Source organism: Clytia hemisphaerica, unplaced genomic scaffold (genome assembly GCF_902728285.1).
Source record: "Clytia hemisphaerica strain Z4C2 unplaced genomic scaffold, Clytia hemisphaerica genome assembly, whole genome shotgun sequence".
NCBI lineage: Eukaryota > Metazoa > Cnidaria > Hydrozoa > Leptothecata > Clytiidae > Clytia > Clytia hemisphaerica.
In genome coordinates, this window is record NW_027104506.1 from 726729 (window position 1) to 740089 (window position 13361).

The following is a 13361-nucleotide window of genomic DNA, read 5'->3' on the forward strand; positions in this document are numbered from 1 at the left end:
ATAAATTGATATGTTTTAAGAACACCCCCTTCTCACAGGTCCACTGGGAACCCTTCCCACTGGAAAAATTGGCCAAATTATCGTCCCGGTGGAAAAATATCCTCCAACTTTTATTCGCACTGAAAATAATCAAATAAACCAATCCTCACTGCAAAATATTTACTATTGTTCCCAACCCGAGTGAAGTTTTTGACTTGGAAACAAAATAATTAAAATCCCCATTCACAAATAATATGAGAATATCAATCCCCATCGAGTTTCGATCCGTTATTTTCATCCCCTATGGCTGAAAAACAATTCTACCGAGTCTGCGAGTGTTTAAGAACACCATGAAGGAAAACACTAAATACTCGAGGAGAGCTGTTTTAGAGATATGAAAATAGTGACGTCATTTTTATCAAAAATACAAAGCAGTATTGGAATATTTATAAGATTTAATCCTTTTTGACGCTATTTTCATCAATCCTTGATATTATATCCAAGGTGATGCAATAGATATAATGAAGTATTATATAGCTATTGTACCATAGCTATTTTTCTGTCGTGGGGCTGTTTTAAGTTGAGATATTGTTATCTAACACCTGCAGAATTTTATATGTAGCACATACAAGATTTGCAAATGGGACAAAATATTTCACGTAAAATTTGTTACAAAAGCACACAATAATAAAATTAGAAAAATATAATTCTCAATGTTAAAAAAAAACTCCAGCATTAAACAAAACTTTTCTATTTGAACAAGCCTGGAATTACTCAATTTCAAGCAATTTAGCGTCAAAGTAGTAAAAATTGGGTATATAGCCTTAAATACCTCAACTACACCCAATAAATAGAAGCAGGATAAGAACAATTTGAGGCTCAAAGTGCAAAAAAAAAAAAAAAAAGGAGCAGCCGAGCCTCAGCAAAGTTTTACTGGTTCTTTTTCTTATAAAAAAGTGTAAGTGACACATTAATGTATGATTATTATGAGTGTGCACTGATCTTTCTCTTATCATTGCTGTCATGTCAAAAGCAGCGAGCTTCCAGGTCAAAAATTGATTGAAAACAGGGAATTTCCCGACAATCTGCATAATTTATGCAAAATTATAGCACTTTTTTACCACAAAAACGCCCATAACTTTTGATCTAGGAAAGTTGAGAGTTTGATATAATACATTTTTTTGCTCAGTTTGAAGAGCTCTATCCCGTGGTATAGGTCTTTTTTGATTTTGAAGGCCCCCGAAAATCACGAATTTTAGGGCTCAAATCATGAAGAACGGTGAAGAAGAAAGAAGATAGTGCTCAATAACAAGTAGAGCTAAATCATTTCATATATTACTCTTCAAAAATTAAAAACAAACATTACACTGTGTTTCACGCACAAGGCGATCATCAGATGTGGATTAAATTTTTTTTTTATCCAAATGTTTGTTTTTAATTTTTGAAGAGAAATGTATAAAAATAATTTTCAGGGCGCAAATTACGCAAAAAATGCGAGTTTTTAGGCTTGGTAACATTCAAATTCCGAATCAGCACCCTCAAATTGAGTAAGAAACATATCAAAAAGTTGGTCCCAGACATTTTGAATTTTTTCTTTATTTTTGAAACATTAACAAGCCACTGGCCAAGGCCTGAAGATTCCATAATGTTCGATGCCCGGTTAGATTTCATAGTCGATAACTCGTCTGTTTTTGCATACGCGGTGGATATTTGTTTATTGGTTTTATGACGGGAGTTTCTAGCGTGTAATAATTGTAGATGAAACGCAGGTAATATGAGCGTACAAAGCAACCATTTTTTTCGATTGGCAGCCTGGTTAAGGATCATTGAAAATTGTGGTACTTTTACGAAAAGCAGTGATCCAATAGTGAATTTACTGACAGTCAAGTCATAAAATCTGTTATCAATTCCATGCTGTTCTTTTTCTTTCTGGATCTTGTATTTTGAAAGTAAGTATAATACTGAATGGTACTGTTTTTTTAGTGATGTTTCAAAAAGGATTGGAAAGTATTTAAAAAATAGTTTTTTTAATAATAATCAGGTATTTTTGTATATAAGTGCTTATCAGAGATTGGAAGAGATGTTTTGTGATGAAAGTTTACGCATCTAATTACTGAAAAATGCTTTTAATCATGTAATGGCTATTGTAATTGCCAGTTTAAAAAAACTAGTGTATATGTATCAGAAGCAGCCACCGAGGCAAAACACGAAAAAGCCGTTCCTTTTTGCCAGCAAGGAGAAAATTTCTATAAAATGAACATAATCGGGTTGTCCGGAACGGCTCCAAATTTCCAGCTAGAAAAAAAAATATGCCGGGAAAATGGAACAAATTGCACGGGAAAAGCTCTCAAAAAAAAGTTTTGACCTTTTCCTTAAAATAGCCGTTCACATTTGCCAGGAGGAGATATACAAATGTATAGGAACGGCTCTTTATTTCCAGCTGGAGATCAAAAAGGAAAATAAAGGTAGCAAACGTCAGAGCAATATAGATATTTTATGGGAACGGCTCTCTATTTCCAGCTGGAGATAAAAAAGGAAAAATGTTAGAGCAATATAGATATTTTATGGGAACGGCTCTCTATTTCCAGCTGGAAATAAAAATGCAAAAATAACTGTCCCAAAATTGCCTAGAATGATTACAATAATTAATGGGAACGGCACTGTATTTCCAGCTGAAAAGAGGTGAAAATGTAGCACTCTTAGCTCAGGTATTTGGCAGTCCTTCAAGTGACGATAGGCCGGGGGGGGTACTTAGGCAAAAATGGATGATGGGTATGTGCGGACGGTAAGGGTCGGTTTTTTCACCTTTCAAAGTCTCTTTAAGGGGAAAAATCAGAAAGTTTTAAATTAGTCTCTCTAAGGGTCGGAAAATTCTAGATTTTTAGGAAATTTTTTGATTTCCAGAGAAAAAATTGTAATAAAGTCTCTCTAAGGGTATCACTTTTTTCAAAAATCTAAATAAAAAACCTTTTCAGCAAAAATCAGTCTCTCTAAGGGACGGTTTTTCGAAGGTCATTCACCTACCCTAGTACCCTACCCCCACCCAAAATCAAGTAGAAAGTTCGCTAAAGGCCCTTCTGCGGAGAAAACACTACTTTAATCGTAGAAATTTTAGCGAGACTAATTTTTATAGCGTATATTAGCGAGCCAGGAAAATCTTGATTTTTTTGGATTTATTTTAGCGAATCACGATTTTAGAAAATTTCGCGTGGATAAATTTTAGCGAGTACTCGTATTACATCATTGATTGAATTCGTTTTATAGCATTTCTTTGCACTGAAACCCTTCCTATTGATAAAAATGTATCAAGGCAATGATGATTCAGCGTGTTTTGGCGAGATTTATTTTAGCGAAAATAGGGAAAAACTCGCTAAAACGCTAAAATTAGTCTCGCTAAAATTTCTACGATTAAAGTACTTTAAAAGTTTATTTAAATTCTCCAAATCCGAATGTTCTGGATATTGGGAATTTTGAAGGCACTATTCGAACATTTTGATAACATAGCAAAAGAGCACTTGATCAAAACAGGACGGGTATGTGCGAGCCATAAGGATACCTTTTTCACGCCTCAAAAGTCTCTCGAATGGGGTGTAGATTTATAAGTTAGTCTCTGGAGGAGAAGTTCCAAAATCACGAAAATCGAGAGTTTCCCTCAGAAAGGGTCAAAATTCCCAGAAATTTTGAACAAAACTTGGTGAAAATCAACCAAAATTTGGGGAAAATCTACCAAAATTTAGGAAGTCTTTCCAAGGGTTCCTAAAAAAAGAAAATTTTACCTCTCTAAGGGTTTATTTTCGGTTGGACTAATTAAAGTTTATCTTTTCCATGTATTGGGTTCTTCCAGAAAAACATTGTACATGAGGGGTGGAGGATATGACAATTTTTTGTGATTTATCCCCCGAACAGGGTGACTTTTGGCCCCCCCGGACAATAGGTTTACCCCCCGGACAAGCATCTGCTGACCCCCCGGACACCCTAAATTACCCCCGAACAGAGCAAATTTACCCCCCGGACAAGGCAAATTTTGATGATTTTTTGCTACCCCCGGACAAAATATCCTCCACCCCCCCCTATGTACAATTTTTTTTCTGGGAGAGCCCATTTTTACAAAATAATCATAGAATTATATTGATCTAATAAGAGTACAATAAATTGAAAAATATCTAGGCGTCGAGAGTTTATGATGCATTACTTCCTTCATGAAATAGTCTGCGTTGAATTGTCAATCAGTCTTTAATAACCAAGTTAAAGTTTTAGTGAAAGCAGAATACATGTTTTTTTATAAGCATTGCACTTATAAGCATATCTAGGCTCAGATATAGGGAAAAATTTAGCATATGGCAAGCATTGCTTGAGCCTACAAAAAATATTTTTTTCCTGATTTTGGCTTTTTTGGCTGGAATTTCACGGATTTTCAGCATTTCCTAAATTTATGCTTTAGATTTAAGTATCCCCTCATGCATTTTTCAGCCTTATCAAGCTTTCGACCTAAGCATCTCTGAGCCTGTTTTCGGATTTTTGTATGCTTCTAAAAAAAATCATGTAATATATAACCATTACAAGTTGGATTGTCTCTTTCGATCGTTTACCATAATTTGTTCTCCGTCAATCAATCGAAATAGCACGATACTCTTTCTCCGATGGCAGTCTTATGAAGTATTATCACGTTGTTATCATTTCAAATTTCGTTCAAGAACTTCAACGTATAGCAGCATAAATGTCCAGCATCCAGTTAACAGCTAAAATGGAAAGGGAATTGCTTCAATCATAAGCCATGATCTGCATGGTTAAAAGCAGGCGTCATGATGGATAGTTTTAATTTTCTACCAAGAATGCCACACAGGATATCAATGGAACTGGTCGTATCGGATGAAATGGTATGATGCGATAGAAAGGAATAACAAAAGCTCTCCAATACTGTATGCTTTCGTTAATGGCACCCTTAACACAAGTTAACTACTACAAAACTTTCGTTGTTTTCTGGTATCTCAAAACACATTTCTTTTATTTTCTCAACCATTAATTCAAGTTTGAAAAAAAAAAAACAATTTAATTTTAATTTTTTTCCATCATCCGGTCTAAAGGTTCCTTTCCAATGTCTGTAACCCAAAAAAATTACCTTCCAAACCAGAAAATGGAAACATCTTTTGCCCCTCCCTCTGAGACGTTTAGCCCATTATTCTTAAATTTTGCCAAAAATATACATACTTTTTAGAAAGTGATTCAGCCCTTTGTAAGTTAACCAATAATGCACGATTTTTCAACTGCTAAGTAATAAATTTGCTGCAAATGGTATGAGCTTTGTCAGAACTTTTTTCCCATGCTCAGTGAAAATTCCAAGCACTTTTCTGTGGCCGTTATACGGCCAGAAAACTCAATTTTAAATTGAGTTTTGAAACTCAATATTTGAAGAAAAAATTTTTTTTGAGTCATAAAAAGTCGGAAAAATATAGACAGTAAACCTTAGTAAACAATAGTCAAAGTTATTTACTCTATAATCAAAGGTAAGCTCAATTTCTCTCATTCTTTATATCTTTCAACAATATAATATTTTTTCTTCTCTCTTTGTGTGTTTTTGTCTCTTGCCATTCTTTTGACGAAATCAACATCAAAACATTCGAATCGAAGGCTCATTAGAAAAATATCAAATCATTTGTTTTTTTAGGGCCGTTCTCTTTATTGTTACCTACAGTTTTATTAATTTCGCTTAGCGAAAGTATTACTGTTTTGGCTAATTAATGATGTTGCGTTGGGTAATTAGCATTTTAGTGTTATGTGTTGTGCGTATCGTCATGTGTATTGTATCGTGCGTCTTTTGTCTATTTATAATTATTTTTTTACTGTATAGGTTTTTTTCCATCGCCTTTTTTTGCACTTCACTTGAGAAACTTGTTGAGATGAGACGTGTCAGAGAAAATCGTTCTCGAATTCATTAACACAGAAATGTTTTGAGTTTCGTTCGAACTTTGAGATATTTTTGGGATTTTTGCATATCGTGCATTTGTTTTGGCATTCAATCGTGAATATATGTGACGAAATTTGTAAGTATAGTTTTGTATTGTACATTTGTATATTTTTAATCTATCGAGATTTGTCGAGATTTATCTTAGCTTAAGCTTTCGAGTTTGTATATAGTTCTAAATTAGTTTGTGTTTTTCCTTTTCTAGCTTAAAATATATGTGTCAACCGCATTTATTTCAAAGACTTCGTTTTCGCCAAAACAAACTTTTAAGAAATTTCGCTTATCGTATCCTACCGTGATTTATCGAATCCTTAGTCGTGATTTACCGAATCCTTAGTCGTAATTTATCGAATCCTCAGTCGTAATTTACCGAATCCTACGTAGACACGTGATTTATCGAATCTTAGTCGTGATCCAAGTATGGATCTCTCGTTTAACCGTCAACAACAGCTCTCGTTCATCAACAAGTATCTCAGTCGATTAGATCATCTTATAAGTGTCCAGGCTACACGTGAAGAAATCCTTAAGACCGGAAGACAGTTGAGTGACACATTTAGAAGTTGCAGCCAGGAGGAGCTTTTGATTGAGGCGGGGTACTTGATGGCAAGTTACTTGAAGAATATCAAGAAAGGGTTGAAAATAGATTAGATGGAATGGCCACACATATTACTCAAAGGAATTGGGCCAACAAGCGAGAAACTTTATCATTACCAGATCTACCGGACACCCAAATTGTACTTCCAGTCGCACTTTCAGCCCCACCATCCTTGAGTCGCTTCGTAACAGCCCCGTTTTTCATCGACACAATTGATCCAAGTCCTGAATTCCACCAGACACCTCCGATTCCATCACACCTAGAAACCCTCTACTCCCAGAGCTGCCAAACCTTTTTCTACTTCTTCACATTGAAACGAAACCACGCCCACTCAGCTTTTTTTCTCAATATGAAACCTTATTTCGAGACATCCCTCTGGCATCATCACAACATAGCAGCCAAAGTTCATCAGGAAAGACTTCGTCAACAAAGTCAGACAAGCTGAGAGATGTTACCATGAAGAAGGCCAGTGAGATCGCCAAACTAAAACATCAGTTTTTAGAAGACAAATTTAAACTCGATCTTCAAATAATCAAGTCGAACGCTAAACTCGAGAGAGACCAGATAGAGAACGAAGAGGAGGATAGGAAGTCAGTCATTTCTCACCACTTTCCCATCAACCACAATCAATCAAGGAACTTCACACTCGTTATGCTTCATCTTCGTGCATCTTCAGTTTATCCTTTCGCCACTTCTCTTACCCAAGAAACGCTCTCCTGAAACCAAGATTATCACCAGCCACTGCAAAAGTTGTCATCAGAAGCAACCAGACAATCAGCCATTGGAACAACCATCCATCAAAGCTACAAATAGTCAGCCATTGTCTCATCAACAACCATCGACACAGTCAAAGGCAAGTCACAGACAGGTCGAGCCTTGTGATGCATCTATTGATGAATTGATTGAATTTAAAGAGACTGAGATTCCAGTAGACAATACGTTGGCATCTAGGGTGATCCAAGTAGAGTGCGAGTCAAGACACCTGCCACCTATGAGTTTGAAACGATTTGATGGAGTCGTTGCAATGGCCAGAATTTATACAGAATTTCAAGTCCAGGATTCATTTGAAAAGTAGTTTTAATGACACTATTAGAATGGAAAGACTACTTAGTGTACTGGACGGACCAGCAAGATCTTCTATTGTATCGATCGGAACCAATTCTATCTTCTACGCGACATCACTGAAGGCCTTAAAACGTGATTATGGCAACCCTTACGTCATCGCTCATCTCAAGCTGAAAGAAATGTTTGACAGACCTCAAATCACCATAACCGACCATGAAGATGAGAAACTTCTACCAACAGTTGAAGACAGCAATGGCATGGTTCGAATCCATTGGCAACAGTTAGCTACAANAAAACAGAATTTCAACACCTGAAAGACATTACATTTCCAACACCTCATGATTCAGACGTCACAATCCTCATTGGCGCTGACTTATCATATCTTCTCGTGCAAGAACAATCAGTCACTGGTACAAGAAATCAACCATCAGCAGTCAAGACAAAGCTCGGCTGGATGTTGTTCGGTGGAAAAGCTTTCACTTCGCTAATCGTCACCAGCAATTTTTTAAGAGATCGAAAGACGAGATTTCCGACAAAATCGAACGTTTTTTTTGGCAGATGGAATCTTATACGGTACTCTACCAGACTGGCACAAGAGCAATCTTGCACCTATCGACCAGCGAGCCCTCGAGAAGCTGGAACAGACATCCAAAATCATCGACAATCGTATGGAAGTTGATCTACTTTGGAAAGAAGACCATCCAACAATGCCTTTCAATAGAGATTACGCAATGCAGAGACTCAACTCGTTAGAAAAAAGGCTTGCCAAGGACACAACACTTGCTCGTATGTACGACACTGCTATTCGAGAATTCATCGATCTTGGTCATGCTCGTATTCTAACCGATTCTGAAGTCAAATCTCGATCTGACGTTACCAATTACATACCACATCATGGAGTGACACATCCCAACAAACCTGGAAAAGTTCGTGTCGTATTCGATGCTGCTGCAAAATTCAAAGGGACATCTCTGAATGACAAACTTCTTGCTGGACCAGACCTGCTGAACAGCTTAGTGGCCGTGCTGCATCGTTTTCGAGCTGGTCGCTTTGCAGCATCAGCAGATATCGAGAAAATGTTCAACCAAGTCAAGGTATCACCCAAAGACACTGACACCTTGAGATTCCTCTATCGCTTTGATCCTGGTGGGGAGGTTAAATATTGTATATTGTTGTTTCACGTGTTCGGAAAGAAAGATTCAAAAAGATGCAAAAAATGTGCACAATATGGCGGAAATAACTGGAAAAATATACGAAAGAAAATCCGAGGAAATTGGTTATTGTACCCCATCAAGCTGCCTCATCCATACAAACACAAATAAAAAGGACACTTTACAATGCAAGAAATGCGAACGTAGAGTTCATTTAGCTTGCTCTGAGCTTCCTCCTTATCAAATCCAGCTTTATCTTCAACACAAATCTAGAAGCTATCAATGCATGAGCTGTGTGATCATAACACCAGAATTGAAAAAGAAATTGAACTTCAAGTCTGTTGGAGATTTACAAAAAGATATCGATGCATGTGAGAACATAATAAAAGCACAACGGGAGGACATTTCAAATTTGAAGGCTAAAGTGTCAACTAACAATGTGAATAAAGCAGTCGCAGAAATTGAAAACACCTTCAATAAAAGAATTGACGTGCTGGAAGGCAAAATAAATAAAATCGCAAACAAGAAATCTTCGTCTGTGAATGAAATTGCTTGTGAAAAATCAAGTTATTCAGAAATAACAAAGAAACATCTTGAGTCGCAAACGAAAACGATAAAGCGTTTCCTTGAAAAAGAAAATAAGGATAAAAAATGGATTGAAGCGACTTCGTGTAATCTCATGATACATCATCTATATGAAACTACGGAAGACACGAAAGATATAGCAGATAAGAAAGATATCGACTACATAGAAAAACATGTAATTTCAAAACTGAATATAGGAGAAATCAAGGTAAAAAAATCAGAAAGAATCGGTACCCTAACACTTGAAAACGAAGAGAAAAAACATTACCGTCCATTGAAACTTACATTTCAAAGTGAGGAAGATAAAGAAAAGGTGCTAAAGGGGATCTGCAATTCAAGACGCCGTTACGAATTTAAAGCAACAGACGATCTGTCAAAAAACGAACGAAACCTCGTTAAGGAATGGTGCCAAAAGGCAAAAGAACGAAATATGAAGAAGAACGATGACAGCTTCCAGTGGAAAGTCCGTGGAAGCCCAAGAACTCGACTTTATATGAAAAAAGTACTTGTACAATAAGAATAATCACGACCAGTTCCAGAGGCCCTTGTGCCTAGAAGTTAGAACTTTGTTAGAATATAAAGATAAACTGTAAATTTAAATGAGATTGTTTCATAGAGGTCAATAGACCTGCGAAATATAATTCTATAATAATAATAATTCACCCTGTATCGCAAATTTCGCTCTCAGGTCGTGTGCTGAGGAGACAGACATCGAAAGCATCCGTGATGAAATCCTCCGTAATTTCTACGTTGACGATTACCTTGGTTCGTTCTACACCATTGAACAACTCATCTCAGAAGCCACACAACTCAACTGTGTTTTATCAACACGTGGTTTCAACCTTACGAAATGGTCATCAAACGAGATTGAACTGAAAGACATCTGCCAGCCGAAAAGATATCTCCTAAAATTATCGACATCAACAAGCAAGTTCCTCGACAGAAAACACTTGGTCTCCTCTGGGATCCGAATCAAGACTCATTTATCTTCACCGTGGACCTGATTGATTGTGAGCCAACAAAGAGACGAATCCTCTCCCAAATTGGAACCATCTTCGATCCACTTGGATTTCTCACACCAGTCGTCCTAGAATCAAAGCTTATCGTCCAACAGCTTTGGAAGCGTAAATTCGATTGGGATGAGCCATTACCACTCGACTTGAAAAAGAGATGGTTTGACTGGAAAGCCAAGATCAAACAGCTTGATGGTGTTACAGTGCCAAGATGGTGTGGTTATCAGCGAGAAGTTCATAACGCACCAGAATTACATGTATTCGTTGACGGTTCTGATGACGCTTATGGTGCAGTAGCCTACTTACGTTTCGTAACTCCAGAGTCAGTTCAGTGTTCATTGGTTATGTCGAAATCAAGACTTGCTCCACTCAAAAAGACCAAAACGGAATCAACTACTACGCCAGCATTGGAGTTACAAGGTGCAGTTATTGGAAGTCGCATGAAAACAACCATTCTGAAAGAAACCAAGTTCGAGATCGTATCAACAACATTCTGGGCAGACTCTGAATGCACTCTCAAATGCATCAAGAACGAATCAACAACCTTCTCCAACCTTCTCCAAGTACGTGATGAACAGATTGGATGAAGTTAGAACCAACAGCGACCTTAAAGATTGGCAGTTCATCTCTGGAGACGACAATCCAGCAGATGACTGCACGAGGTACGTATCACCATTTAAACTTACCTCTGCTGGGCATCGCTGGTTCAATGGACCTCCAATTCTTCATGAAAAAGGAGACATTAGAGCCAACGATGTTCTGGCCCTTCTGTCTTATACTGTTTCAGCTACGTCGAATGACATCATCACAAACAAGATGACAACAACCAATGAAGTCACAACCAACGACACGACGAACGAAAGAATCGACATTATCAAGTGGGATCACTATTCATCTTGGTCGAAGCTCAAACGTCAGGTCGCATGGCTGTTGAAGATCAAACGCAATTTTCGAAAATCAAAGACACAACCAATCAATTGGAAGATTCTTACATCAAACGAATTAGAAGAAGCTGAGAAGGTCATCATCCAAATCGCACAAAGAGAATCATTCACAGACGAAACGACTGCTATGAAGAGCAAACAACTTCTTCAACTCAAACCGTTCGTAGATGATGATGGCATCCTTCGTGTTGGTGGTCGTATCAAGCATGCAAAAGTCGACTACACTCGTAAACATCAAATCGTCATCTGCAACAAACATCCCATCGCGAAAATTCTTACACGGCATTTCCACGAATCAAACTTCCACTGTGGACGTGAAGCAACACTTGCAATCCTTCGAAATCAATTTTGGTTGATATCAGGCAAAAACTTTGTAAGAACTATAATTAGAAACTGCAGTGCGTGTAAGATCATCCGAGCGACGACAAAATTCCCAATGATGAGCGATATTCCAAAAGAACGTCTGGCAACGAACGAACATCCATTTACGTATTGTGGTGTCGATTACTTTGGCCCAATGATCATCAAACTCAATCGCTACGCTACACGTTCGAACGCAGCAACCGCCAAACGATGGGTATCCCTAATGACATGCCTGACGACAAGGGCTGTCCACCTTGAGCTTGTACACGATCTAACCACTGATTGCTTCCTCCTAGCTTTTCGACGTTTCATAGCTAGAAGAGGCAAACCAAAGAAGATGATCAGCGATAATGGTACGAATTTCGTTGGAGCGATCAACGTTTTGAATGATCACAAGCTTTTGAATTCCCTCTCGAATTGGTCGATCGAATGGAAATTATTACCACCTGCTTCTCCATGGATGGGAGGCATATACGAATCCATGGTTAAAATTGCCAAAAAGTGTTTGAAAATGGTTATCACTGAGAAATTGTTCGACGAAGAATGCTTAAGAACATTCCTTGTGGAGGTCGAATCTTTCATGAACAGTCGCCCACTCACCTCAACAACTGATGACCCAGATGATATTGACGTCATCACACCAAGTCATTTTTTAACCGGTCAGGTATCCGTTCCTGAAGAGATTGTACCGGAATATGAGTTAAGAGTTAGAAAAAAGTGGCGAAAAGTGAAGGCTGCAACCTCGAAATTTTGGCAACTTTGGTTGAGTAATTATCTACCTCAACTTACGAAACGTCTCAAGTGGTTCGAAAACACCCGCACGTTACGCGTAAATGACGTCGTTGTTTATATTGATAATACGGTCGAGAGACAGAAATGGCCGATTGGAAGAATAATGAAAACATTTCCAGGAAACGATGGTATCGTGAGAAAAGTAGTTTTAAAAACAAAAAACGGCGTCCACACACGCCCGGCGGCTAAATGTTACTTATTGGAAGGTGCCGATTAAGAACGGTCCCAAATTCTGCCGGGGAGTGTTTTGGCTAATTAATGATGTTGCGTTGGGTAATTAGCATTTTAGTGTTATGTGTTGTGCGTACGTCATGTGTATTGTATCGTGCGTCTTTTGTCTATTTTTAATTAGTTTTTTACTTTATAGGTTTTTTCCATCGCCTTTTTTTGCACTTCACTTGAGAAACTTGTTGAGATGAGACGTGTCAGAGAAAATCGTTCTCGAATTTATTAACACAGAAATGTTTTGAGTTTCGTTCGAACTTTGAGATATTTTTTGGGATCTTTGCATATCGTGCATTTGTTTTGGCATTCAATCGTGAATATATGTGACGAAATTTGTAAGTATAGTTTTGTATTGTACATTTGTATATTTTTGATCTATCGAGATTTATCGAGATTTATCTTAGCTTAAGCTTTCGAGTTTGTATATAGTTCTAAATTAGTTTGTGTTTTTCCTTTTCTAGCTTAAAATATATGTGTCAACCGCATTTATTTCAAAGACTTCGTCTTCGCCAAAACAGTCACAGTAGAAACCTTGGTTTTTACTGTTGAAACTTTTTTGACACCACAATGACTTCGAATTTCAAGGAACTCTCAAGCTGAACTGTGACGTCACTCCATCCAAGATAATAAATTATTTTGCTTCAAGAAGGATAGGAAATGCTTTATCTAGTGTTTTGTATAAAATGT